Source organism: Mustela nivalis, assembly GCF_964662115.1.
Source record: "Mustela nivalis genome assembly, chromosome: 4".
Taxonomy (NCBI): Eukaryota; Metazoa; Chordata; class Mammalia; order Carnivora; family Mustelidae; genus Mustela; species Mustela nivalis.
In genome coordinates, this window is record NC_139023.1 from 152,192,910 (window position 1) to 152,205,336 (window position 12,427).

The following is a 12,427-nucleotide window of genomic DNA, read 5'->3' on the forward strand; positions in this document are numbered from 1 at the left end:
CATGTTTTATGTTTATTATATCATATTGTATGTCCCCTAATGGCAGGAGTCTCTCTGGAGAGATACCAGAGGTCATGCAGTGGGAGCTTCTTTGGAGGGGAGCCTGTTGGGGTGAGCGGGTTGGATGGGGCAAGTGGTGCTAGCAATGTAGATGGAAAGTGTCAGAACTGGTTCCTGCAGCTAGACTAAATGAGGACTCACCACCACTTCTGTTCCCAGGGAAAGTTCCTGCAGATTCCTGCCCCTTTGGCATATGTCCTAAAATTGATCAATTAATCTCCTTCACATATACCCAGGCCCTTTAAAAAATATTGCTTCAATGCTAAGTATCATGCTGAATGATACAGTTTGCTGGCCTTTCAAGGGTAGAGATGGTTTCCTACAGTCCTTTGGCTCTTCCAGAGTTAAGCCCCAAAGATGTTCAAAGGGAGATGTTATGGGAGCTTGTTTTCCTGGTGCAGATCTCCAGGGCTGGGCTTGCCTCTGTGGGTTGATCTCCCCATTCCTTCATGCCTGTGGTATTGTCCTGATTCTAGGTCACTGTGTGGAGGACTGCGTTCCCAACTGCATCTCTGCCCTTCCTATCCCCCCTCCTCCTCTTTCCTTTTTTAAAGGACTTTATTTGTTTATTTGACAGAAGAGAGAGAAAGAGAGAGAGAGAGAGAGGAATAGCACAAGCAAGGGGAACTGCAGGCAGAGTGAGAGGAAGAAAGCAGGTCCCCCACCTAGCAGAGAGTCTGACACAGGGTTGGATCCCAGGACCCTGGGACCATGACCTGAGCTGAAGACAGAGGCTTAACTGATTGAGCCACCCAGATACACTTCTTCTCCTTCTCCTTCTCCTTCTTCTCCTCCTCCTCCTCCTCCTTCTTTTCTTCTTCTTCTTCTTATTCTTTTTTTTTTTTTTAAAGATTATTTATTTATTTATTTGACAGAGAAAGAGAGAAAGTACACAAGTAGGGGAAAGGAAGAGAGAGAGAGAGGGAGGGAGGGAGGGAAAAGCAGGCTCCCCACTGAGCAGGCAGCCCAGCATGGGGCTCCATTCCAGTACCTTGAGATCATGCCTGAGCCAAAGGCAGAGCCTCAATAACTGAGCCACCCATGTGCCCCAGTACTCCCCTTGATGTGGCTTTCTCTCTATGTCTTTAGCTCTACCAATCTTCCAGTTGTTTTCAGAGTGAGTTGCATTACACGTAGCTGTTGCCTTGGTGTCTGTGGAAGAAGGTGGACTCAGAATCCTTCTACTTCATCAACCATTTCCCCTGCTTCTTTCAGCAGTTTGAATATATTATCTCATTTTCTTCTGGCTTTTAAAGTTTCTGTTGAGAAATTTGGTGATGTTCTTATGGGGGCTCCTTTATACGTGACAATCTCTTGCTGCTTTCAAAATTCTTTATTGTTGACTTATGACAACATGATTATAATATGTCTCTTTTGGACTTTGGATTCTTCCTTCTTGGGTTCTATTAGGCTCCAGTAATCTGGAAATTCATTTATTTTCCTCAGATTTGGGAAGTTTTGGCCATTGTTTCTTCAAATAAGCAATCTGTTTCTTTCTTTCCCTGTTTGTCTGAGACTCCAATAATGCTTATATTGTCTGGCTTTATGGTGTCCTATAATTCCTTTTCTTTCTTTCTTTCTTTCTTTCTTTCTTTCTTTCTTTCTTTCTTTCTTTCTTTCTTTCTTTCTTTCCTTCCTTCTTTCCTTTCCCCCTTCCTCTCTTTCTCTCCTTCCTTCCTCTTTATTCCTTCCTTCCTTCCTCTCTTCCTTCCTTCCTCTCTTTTTCTCTTTCTTTCTTTCTTTCTTTCTTCCTTCCTTCCTCCCTCCCGTCATTTCTCTCTCTCTCTCTCTTTCTTTTCTTCCTCTCCCTTCCTCTTTTTCTTTCTTCCTTTCTCATTGATTTTTATTTTTCCTCCTCTGACTGGATAATTTCAAATGACCTAGTCTTACATTTGCTGATTCTTTCTAATTCTTAATCCAGTCTCCTTTCTAACTTCTCTATTTAATTTTTCTTTTCTTTTTTTTTTTTTAAAGATTTTATTTATTTGACAGAGAGAGATCACAAGTAGGCAGAGAGGCAGGCAGAGAGAGAGGAGGAAGCAGGCACCCTGCTGAGCAGAGAGCCCGATGTGGGACTCGATCCCAGGACCCTGAGATCATGACCTGAGCTGAAGGCAGCGGCTTAACCCACTGAGCCACCCAGGCGCCCCTCTATTTAATTTTTCTATTCAGTTGTTTTGTTCTAAAATTTCACTTTGTTCCTTTTTTTTTTCTTTTAAAATATTTTATCTATTTATTTGACAGAGAGAGACACAGCAAGAGAGGAAACACAAGCAGGGAGAGTGGAAGATGCAGAAGTAGGCTTCCTGCCGAGCAGGGTGCCTGATATGGCACTCGTACGCAGGACCCTGGGATCACGACCTAAGCTAAAGACAGATGCTTAATGACTGAGCCACCCAGGTGCTCCCAGTTTTGTTCTTTTGACATATTTTCTAGATCGTTGTTGATAGTCTCATTTGTTAATGGACTATTTCCTGTACTCACTGTCCATCTTTATGGTAGTTTGTATTCTTTGTGAGATAAGTCATATACCTCTGTTTCATTAGGGCTGTTTTCTGGAGATTTGTTTTGTTTCTTTGATTGAATCATGTTTTCCTGTTTTTTCGTGTAGTTTGTAACTTTGTTTCAGGTCTGCATGTTTGAAAAATGACCACCTCTTCCAGTCTACCTGGACCAGCTTTATACAGGAAAATATCTTTTCAAACAGCCTTGCTAGAGATTCTCGGGACTCCTGATCCTTTTCTGTGGATACATCTTCTGTTGACCTGCACAGTCAGATTTACAGTTAAACATACTTGCTGTCATCTTTTTTCAGGAGCTTTACATTTTTTGGTTCCTGTGGTTTTTATCTGCAGCACTGCAGATTCTTTGGGGCTACCACAAATTGCCTAGCTCTCTGTTTTCAGTAGCCTCCAGGCTTCTAGAGGATGCCAGATTCTATTAACTTTCTGTGTTAGGTAAGACAAAAACAACTCCCATGTGAAGTAGAATGTTGGATGCATGCTCCACCATTCTTCCCCCATTGAGGAAGAGGTTGCTGAGCTGTACAGGCCTCTGTCTGCTTTACCTTGAGTCTCCTGGACCAGCATTAAGACTCCTAGCTCTCTTGTTCTCAGTAACACCTAGCTATCTGGAATTTGTGGGTCCCTTTCAGTGATCTGAGACAAATAAGACAGAATCCAGTCCTTCAGGCATCCCCCGGAAAGGTCAGAACATTGGATGCATGCTTCAACTCTTTTCCTACCCGGGAAGAAATTGGGAGTTGGGAATTTTCTCTCACTTATCCAGTGCTGAATTGGGAAGAGGGACTGTGTTGAATGAGTGCTCTAAATCATTGACTTTGTTCTCAGTGACTCCTAACCTGGCACCTTTTCCGTTCAGTGCTTAGATCAGACAAGACAAAAGCTAGTTCCTTGGGTAGTCCCCCCCAAATTTTGAACATTGGATGTGTGTTTCAGTTTTCTCTTTCCTTCATCAGGCAGAAGCCAGGATCTGGGAGTTTTCCCCTGATTGTGCCATGCTAGACTGTGGGAAGGGGAAATGTTGACTGAGTGTTACAAATTTTCTAGCAGGTTTGATGCAGCTATTTTCATGCTCACCTGGTTTGCAGGAGCTTTTAACTGGTTTCTGAATATATCACGAAGGGAACTGGTTTGTGTATTATTGTTGAGTCAGAGTCTCTGTGGGGGCAGGAGGGTCTGGAGATTCCTATGCCATCATTTGTTGATGTCACTTCCCAAGAAAGATCATTATGGTTTCAAAGAATTAGACATCAAATTGGTTAAGCAGGTACAACTTTATAGAAACCAACAAGTGACCATCAATGACGTAGTGAGTTGTTTTCAACTGTAAATCCTAAAAGTAAAATATCATGGTTGGTTAAAACTTGGTCTAAAGGAAGCACTTTCTGTGCTGAAAACAACTTAGCAGTAAAAATTCTACTTCTAAATTATTTATGCCACATTAGGAAAGCTGGAGTTCTGGAACAGGGGCATAAAGTGCCTGATGGGAAGATCACAGCAGTAACTAATTGTCAACCTACATGGAAGTATTTCAGCATTCTAGCAGTCAGGTGGATGTTGGCTGAATATCAGGCCTTTGGCTGCAAATTCTTGAGGGAAAATGGAAGAGATAGACAAATATCTTATTGGCTGCTTTTGCTAGATGGATCCCCCCAACATCTCTGTCCTAAGCTTGCCCTGAGGGTATAAACTCTGGGTGTTCCAACTCTATCAAGTGTTTTAGCATCAGTTCCTCCACTTTGCTCAGACCCAAAGCTTAGTCTCCTGTCCTTCCTCAACTGGTGTTAGTACTCAAAACTGTTGGTTCCTGACATCAGCATTTGGCACCAAGGCAATCTCAGCATCTGTGTTTATTTGTCACTCTAGATCTAATTTATTCATCCTTCCTTATTTTATTTTATTTATTTATTTTTAAAGATTTTATTTATTTATTTGACAGAGAGGGAGATCACAAGTAGGCAGAGAGTCAGGCAGAGAGAGAGAAGCAGGCTCCCTGCTGAGCAAAGAGCCTGATGCGGGGCTTGATCCCAGGATCCTGAGATCATGACCTGAGCCAAAGGCAGTGGCTTAATCCACTGAGCCACCCAGGCGCCCCTTCCTTATTTTATTTTTGTTTTTAATTGCTCACTGGTAATTTCCATTATTTTCTTTCTATGAGGGTAATATGCATTTAAATATTATTTGTGTAATTAATGTAGCATCTAATTTTTTTTGTCTGTGGAAAGAGAATATTTCAGAATAATTGGTTCACCATATTTCAGAAGTGGAGATTTCTATTTAAGTATTCTTTGTAATACATTGTGTTTTCTACACTTGGAGTCTTAGTGGGCTTTAACAAAAATCTTGGTAAAAAGTCATCCATCATTGATGCTGGTATCAATGTTGTCAGTAGTATTCCTTACAAAGTCTTCCCAGAGGAGCAGAGACCTCTTATTACTTTCCTAGTATGGTACAAAATAAAAGCTAAGTGAATTTTGTTGAAAGGCATTCCTGATTGTATTCTTTTATGTCATGCCTTTCAGTGCTCCCAAGATATACCCTTACTTTTAGACAAGAAACTTAGTTTCTCCAGGGACACAGTAGAACTTTTCTATCACATCTTTATACGTGCTTCCTCCCATCAAGAACCTTCCTATAGTTCAGGGTCCAGTTAGAGTTCCTTTTTTTTTTTTTATCACTAAATCTTTTGTATTCACTCAGTTTACATTTCCTTTTTTAATCAATTTAAGAAAAGACCATCAACAAAATGTCACTGGGTATAGCAAATCTGTCAAACTGTCAACCAGAAATCTTGAATTTGTCAAAACAATCTCTTTTGAATCATTCTATTGCATTTTCAAGCCATAGGTTCTCAAGTAGAATTTAGAATTTGTTTTCATACTTCCCTGACCTCAAAGTCTTCATTTAAAAAAATAAAAGAATGTCATCTTTAAGGGGATACAAGGAGAGAAAGTTATAAAATGAGTAGTGATTTCCTGGCACATAGCAGAGAAAACACAAGTCAGTTTCCTGCCTTGGTGGCCTGTAGTGATTATATTGTTACAATTATTCTCCCATTTAATTAAATATTGCCTTTCATTTTTGGCACTATTCTGCAACCTCCTGTAAGTCCTATTTTATTAAGCAGTGTGTAAACTTAGATAGGGTTAGATCTAGTCTTCCACTTAAGTAGGCGCTCTCTAGTTTCAGTGTAATGCTATGAATGGAGTTCAAAACATACTTATTCACTTAAATTTAGTATGTGTTCTGGAATTGGAAGTTAACATTCCTTTTCTTTCTTGCTGCCATTGTTGAGGGTTACTGTGCATTTGGCACTGCGCTAAGTGTTTTTATACAGGTGCTCCTTTAATCTTCCTAATGCTCTGAGGTGGGTCATTTTATAAATTTTTAATTTTGAGATAATTTCTAAGTTACAGAAGAACTTCAAGAATAGTAGAAAGAGTGTTTATTTATCTCTCACTCAGAGCCCCTGTTCAAGATTCTCCAGATGCCCAAATAATGTCATTTGTAGCAGAAGAAAGTATAAGACCATGCATTACATTGTTTTCATGTTCTTTATCTCTTTTAATCTGAAATAGTTCTTCAACTGTTCCTTGATTTTCATGGCCCTGGTATTTTTTGAAGAGTACTGGTCATTTTGTAGAACATCAATCAATTTGAGTTTGTTTGAATTTTTTTCGTGATTGGATCATGATGCATTCTCCCCAACCAACCACCCCCTTTTTTGTCAGAATATCATAGAAATGAAATTGTGTTCTTATTGTCAGGTGATTTGTCTCATCACTAGTGGCATTAATTTTGCTCCCTTGTTAAGGTTGTGTCTTGCAAGTTTTCCATTCTGAAGTTACTTTTTTCTTTTTCATAATTAATAAGTATTTTGTGGGTGGAGAAATGTTAAATGCACTTTGGGGCAATGTAAAATACTGTTCTTATTCCACTTTTACTCACTAGCTTGCACATCCATTGATTTTTTTTTTTTTTTGCATGAATTATTATAGAATGGTTACTAAATGGTGATCTTAAAAGTTCTATTATTTTGTCTACATTTATTGGAATTCTACTGTGATAAAGGCATTGTTTTTTCCATATGTATGTATCATGAATTGCTATTTTACTCATTGGGACTTAATCTGTTTTTATCACTTTATTTTGATGTTTACATTTTCCAAGTTCAGCTAGTCCCTGTTTCCTTTTGACATGTCTCTATCATTTTTTGAGCATTTTATTACTTTCTGGAACTACATATTTTTGTGACTCTTAATCTAACAAAACAAACTGAGGGTTGCTGGGGGAAGGGGGTTTGGGAGAAGGGGGTGGTATTATGGACATTGGGGAGGGTATGTGTTTTGGTGAGTGCTGTGAAGTGTGTAAACCTGGTGATTCCCAGGCTTATCTTATCTTTTTCTTTCCCTGTCCTAGATTTGTAGTCAGCCAACTATTTAAGATTCTCTCCTTTTGTTTGGTGGAGACTGGTATTTAGAAGCCAAGATCTGGGTTCTAGATGTGCTCATTATTATTAGAGTTCTCTTTGTCCAGACCCTCTCAGTGGACTGAACTAAGAAATGTATATATATATATGTGTGAGAGATATATATATATCTCTCACACATATATAACACACACCATATATACATACCACTTTTTATTTATATTATCTTCAATTCTAATGCAACAGTCCTAGTGTTCATTCTAGTTTTCCTCTTGCCGTATTTATATATGGTAAGCATATTTTAATCCATAATTTAAAGTTGAGGAAATTGATGCTTGGGGAGAGGAGATGCAATTAAAAGAGCTGTGATTTGAACCAAAGTGACCTGACTCCAAATTTAACATTCTTATCCATTAATTACTATTATTGATGGCCACACAGGTTGGCCTTCTGTTAGAAATATCTGTCAGGATCTTCAACTTAGCCAAGAAAAAAAGATTTTCAAGACAAATAGGGATGAAAAAGGTAAAATAATAAAGAAGTCATAAACTTTGCACCAGAAACATGAAGGCTGTGCTATACCAGTGCTTGACTTCCAGGTGTGGAGACATGTGGAAACCAAGTTTCATTCAATAGAAAAACTCAAAGAATATTCACTCTGTATAGAGTCCATGCTCAGACACTTAAATGAGGTGATCCGAATGGAAATAAATGAGATAGGATGGTCCTTTTTACAAACGCCAAAACTTTTCTAACAATGTTCCATTGAAGGAGGCCATATGATACAGTGGAAAGAACATAAATCTTGGCTTCTGTTAGATTTGAATGGGCATCTAGGCTCTGCTACTTGCGAGTTACATGTTACTAGATAAATTACCTAGTTTCTCTGCATCTAGTTTTATTTATCTGTAAAATAAAAATAAAGGTACCTTGTTATAAGATTATCATATGGAGAATGACAAATTAAAATAAAAAGGACCATGGGCTCTTGGTAATTGTTAGTTCTGCTTTTTCCTCTTTATTATGAAAAGAGAAGGGGCTTGACCATATTGGTCTACTCCTATAAGTCAAAAGAAGTGTGTGAAGAGGAGGACAGGGAACAGGACAGACTCAGGCATATTGGTGCTTCCCTAATTTACTACTGTTTTTCTTCAGTCTGACTTATAGAGGGTGGGCGCCTCTGCCAATTTCCTCCTCTCCCAATGCCCCTTTGGCCTGTACTTCCCAAATCTTGATAGAATTACCAAGAACCTGATGGTTCTAGCAGACATATCACTTTTCCTTTGGTGAAATTTCAGATAAGGTTTGAATATGGATATTCAGCCAGTGTGCACTAGGTTACTAAAATGTTGAAATACTTGCATATCAATTGACAGCTCCTGCTTTGATCTGCCCATTAGGCACTTTATACCCCTGTTCCAGATTCCCAACCATCCCATAGTCTTATATGAACTATTTAGACGTAGTATTTTGATGAGTAGTCTTCAGACAGCATTTTAACCAACTGTGGTGTTCTATTTTTAGGATTTAATGTTGAAAACAACTCACTGTGCCATTCATGGCCATTCATTGGCTTTTATTAAATTGGATCATCCCTATAGAGCTGATGGTGGAACCCACTGATGTTAGAGGATGAGAGTACATTACCGCCTGCTGCTTAACAACTGGAGGGTTTTCAGACCAGAGCAATGAAGGACCTGAGCACAACAACACCTCTGTGACTGGTAAAACTGGACTTAAAAATTTTGGATCTTCTAGAGCATGGTCCAGAACACTTTACTCTGTCACTGTGTTTCCCTAATTGTATATTGGAGCAGGGTGTAGAGTGAGGGTAAGATTATAGTTTCAGTTTCTCTGAGACTCTACAGGCTCTGAGAGATGACTTCAGACCAAACCCAACTTCCAACCTAAGCAGGAAAAATGTAGCTGGTTCCATATAGCAGCTCCTTCAATAGTTTCAGTTTCTCTGAGACTCTACAGGCTCTGAGAGATGACTTCAGACCAAACCCAACTTCCAACCTAAGCAGGAAGAATGTAGCTGGTTCCATATAGCAGCTCCTTCAACATGAGGCTAATAAGGAAATCACTCTCTGCACTTGCAGAAGTTCAGAAAGGAAAATTAGACCTGGTTGTTCCAAGTGATCAAGAGACACATCTACCTGGAAGGGGCTGTGTGATCAGGTGAATCCATTTATTACCGTCAGCAAAATTTGATTATGCTTGGGGTCTTAGGACATTCTGTGAGGAGGTGTTGGCTTGGAACTGGTCCCTCGCCACACACAAGGAAGAAAAACTTCAGTGCTTGCTTTCAATGGGAGGCCTTTATGACACTAGTGCTTGCTTTCAATCACAGGCCTTTATGCCACTGGGACTAGTGCCCAGAAGTCCCTAGTGATAGTTTGAATTCTTCCTTAGTCTCTGCCAGATTGTCTACAAAACCCCTTGAACAATTAAATCTCTTTCTCCTCAAATTTCTTGGCGCCATTGTAACAATCTGGGATGTCCTTATCTCCATGGGTTTCTGTAAAGCACTGTGGAGAAAGGCACTTCAGCAACACTGGTCTAGAATCTGGCATGTGACAAATATTCAGCCTTACTTATAACTGTGAGCAAATCCTCAGCCCACTTTTCCTTTTCTCACTTATATCTGGAAGAAGTGAGGCACAAACCCAATATGGGGAAACAAGCAAGGGCCATCACTGTGAGTGAGAAGGAGAAACCCAGTACGTCCATCTCTTTCCAGCATGGAAATAGAGGGCTCCAGAGAGCAGAAAAGGGGAAATTCGGTTCTGTTCAGTGTGGTCAACATTCGTGGCACTACTACTTCATGCCAGACCCAGTGAGGTATTCCAGGGACTCACAATAGAGGTCAGATTTTTGCCCTCACAGTTATACAGGTCATTAGATTATAATTTTAATATAATGAGAAAGAAGCTACAATAGTTTGATGTACAGGATGTTTTGGAAACAAGGAACAATTTGAATTTTGGGGGAAACAGAGAAAGGATTCCTGGAGGAGATGATACCCTGGAGTAGAATCTTTAAGGATAAGCGGGATTTAACCAAGAACTACAAGAAATGGGGCTCCAGGAAAACTCAGCAGATTCACAGGATTGGGGCACAAAGGTATAGAAGATTATGGTGTGTGCAGATATCAAGTATTGCTAAAATGTGGGTGTGGTTAACATGGAGCTGGAGAGGGAGGAAGAGCCAAGTTATGAAAGACCATGAATGAAATTTTAATCAGTGTAGACTCAATATGTTAAAGAAGCACTACTGAAGGGAGTATAAGGAAATGATATGGTCTGATATGCCTTTTGGATAGATCATCCAGCAGCCTTGTGCAGGGGATTTAAGGGGCAAGATTAGAGGTAAGGAAGTTAGAAGGCTTTAACCTGGGACAGTCGGCTCTTTAGGTGACACCTCTTTTGAGTTTATGCTGAAACATCACTCAAGCAGGTAGTACTCAGTATAGAATTATTAATAAGAAAATGATACACAAGCAAAGCTATGTAGAGGTTGAAGGGAGAGGTAATGTTACTATCTGAAGAAGAGTGGTCTGACTCTGGGGTTGTCATTAATCCAGTGGAATTACCATAATCTAATGTTGATTTCTTGGTTTTCCGGTTTCCAAAAGCTTATCCATTCCCCAGGGTCAGAATCAAATAAAACAATCTCATAAGATTTATCTATGAAAGAACTATCACAATATAATTTGTGATGAAAAGGTTGCTATGGGTTTGAAATACTCTTTAAAAATTTGTAAAGTTTTTTTTTTTTTTTAAGATTTTATTTATTTGTCAGAGAGAGAGCGCGAGCGAAAGTGAGCACAGGCAGACAGAGTGGAAGGCAGAGTCAGAGGGAGAAGCAGGCTCCCTGCGGAGCAAGGAGCCCGATGTGGGACTCGATCCCAGGACGCCGGGATCATGACCTGAGCCGAAGGCAGCTGCTTAACCAACTGAGCCACCCAGGCGTCCCACTTTAAAAATTTTTAAAGTCTAAATTCAATTTAGTCAACATACAGTGTATTATTAGTTTTAGAGGTAGAATTTAGTGATTCATCAGTGGCATATAACACACAGTACTCATTACATCATGTGCCCTTCTTAATGTCTATCACCCAATTACTCTGTCTCCCCACCCTCCTCCCTTCCAGCAACCCTCAGTTTGTTTCCTATAGTTAGGAGTCTTTCATGGTTTGCCTCCCTCTCTGTTTTCATCTTATTTCATTTTTCCTTCTCTTCCCCTATGTTCATCTGTTTTGTTTCTTAAATTCCACATATGAGTTGAATTAATATGGTATTTGTCTTTCTCTGACTAACTTATTTCACTTAGCATAATACCCTCTTGTTCCACTCACATCATTGTACATGGCAAGATTTCATTTAAAAAAAAATTTAATATAACTTTAATTCAATTAATTAACATAGAGTAAATTATTAGTTTCAGAGGTAGAGTTCAGTGATTCATCAGTTGTATAGAACACCCAGTGCCCATTACATCATGCCCATCACATCACATTACTTTAATGCCCATCACCAGTTATCCCATTCCCCCATCCACCTCCCCTCCAGCAATCTCCAGTTTGTTTCCTATAGCTAAGAGTCTCTTATGGCTTATCTCCCACTCTGATTTCATCTTGTTTTATTTTTCCCTCCCCTCCTCTATGCTCCTCTGATTTGTTTCTTAAATTCCTCATAGGAGTGAAATCATATAATTATCTATCTCTGACTGACTTATTTTGCTTAGCATAATACCCTTCACTTCTATCCACATCATTGTAAGATTTCATTTTTTTTTTACTTCTATCCACATCATTGTAAGATTTCATTTTTTGATGGCTGAATAATATTCCATTGTGTGTATGTGTGTATACATATGTACATACACATATCACCTCTTCTTTATCCATTCATTGGTTGATGGACATCTGGGTTCTTTCTATAGTTTGGCTACCAAGGACATTGCTCTTATAAACATTGGGTTGCATGTGCCCCTTCTGATCACTACATTTGTATCCTTATGGTAAAAACCTAGTAGTGCAATTCCTGTGTCATAAGGTAGCTTTATTTTTAACTTTTTGAGAAACCTCCACACTGTTTTCCAGAGTGGCTGCACCATCTTGCATTCCTACCAGCAGGGTAAAAGGGTTCTCTTTCTCTGCATCCTTACCAACATTTGTTGTTTCCTGACTTATTAATTTTAGCCAATATGACTGCTTTTAGGTGGAATGTTATTGTGGTTCTGATTTGTATTTCCCTGATGCTGAGTGATGTTGAGCATTTGCTCATGCGTCTGTTGGCCATTTGTATGTTTTCTTTGGAGAAATGTCTGCTCATGTCTTCTGCTCATTTCTTGATTGGATAATTTGTTCTTTGGGTGTTCAGTTTGATAAGTTCTTTATAGATTTTGGATA